The sequence below is a fragment of the Morus notabilis genome, unplaced genomic scaffold (assembly GCF_000414095.1).
Source record: "Morus notabilis unplaced genomic scaffold, ASM41409v2 Scaffold784, whole genome shotgun sequence".
Taxonomy (NCBI): domain Eukaryota; kingdom Viridiplantae; phylum Streptophyta; class Magnoliopsida; order Rosales; family Moraceae; genus Morus; species Morus notabilis.
Genome location: NW_010368042.1, coordinates 153,311 through 154,582, shown reverse-complemented (window position 1 = coordinate 154,582; position 1,272 = coordinate 153,311).

Here is a 1,272-nt window from a genome sequence, read left to right as displayed (position 1 = left end):
TCTATCATTCGGTCGACGCTACCGAATTCACTGCCGAGATCGTCACCCGGCTCAAAACTTCCCTCGACATCCTCGATATCCTTAAGCACAGAGCTGACACCGGAAGACGAAGAGGTCCATGAGATCTCTACCACCGAAGGAGGGTCAGAACGGATGACAGAAAGAAAATCCTCTCGACTGGGTGAACTTTGGGCCATTGTTCTGGTAATAACAAGGACAAAAAGCTAAGTTAAAACCTTAACGTCGGGAGAATAAATGGCGACTACTCTAAGCGACGACTGGTTAGCGTCGACCATTCATACAAGAATGGTAACGACGAGTGTTCATAGGAACCGCGGGTTCCCCAGAACCCAGAAACCAAAGACAAACAGACAAGAAATGCGCGTATATAAAAGCCAGGTCATCCAGTACGACAGAATACAACAAAGTAAAGTCTCTTTAACTAAATGTTTATTCTCGTTTTTTGCATATATGTTTACACATTCCTGGTACACAATGGGGGAAACCCCGCGAGTACGCAAAGAGAGAAAGGATCCAAGAACTTACCGGTGAAGCAGTAAACTCGGGACGACCTCGTAGTACACCTCAGAGAACGGGAAGGACGAAGGCAGAAGTTCAGCAAAGCAGGGTTCTGACAAAAGTACGGATGTCCCGGCAAAGCAGCGGCAAGAAGTTTTTTGAAGTTTCGAAGAAGGAAAAAATGATCCTCGGGTCCATGGAGAGTATTTAAAGAGTCGGGAGAAAAGACTCCCCCAACCGTCGGATGAAGACCCCGAAAAGACCAACGGCCAGGGATCACTATCCGTATCTGACGGTAAGAGGAAGGGCGGAAAATTGAAAAGACGCGGATCCGACGATCTATATTCATTTTCTTGAAACACGGATACTCATCATTATGCCAGATCAATCGACGCGACGGTTATACACCCAAGGCACCCAGGCCATCATTGCGGACGGAGGTTCGGGACCGATTTCCCACACCCGAAGCACTGAAAGGACAAACTGAACCTAGAGCTCGAGGCCGCCTAAAAAAAAAAAAGGAGCCCTCGACCTGGGGGGTGGCTGTTGTGTGAGAAAATGTGATGGACACCTAGACCAACTGCGCCACGACACGTGGCTATACTTGCTTTCCACCGAGCACCCAACCCTCGACGCTTCGTTTCCCTCACGATCAGCTATAGAGCCCGAAGAAAGTCCATGAGATTAGGGCGACGACCCCATGAGACGTCGACGGTTGATTCCGCCTGGGTCGACACGACAAAATCCCTCGAC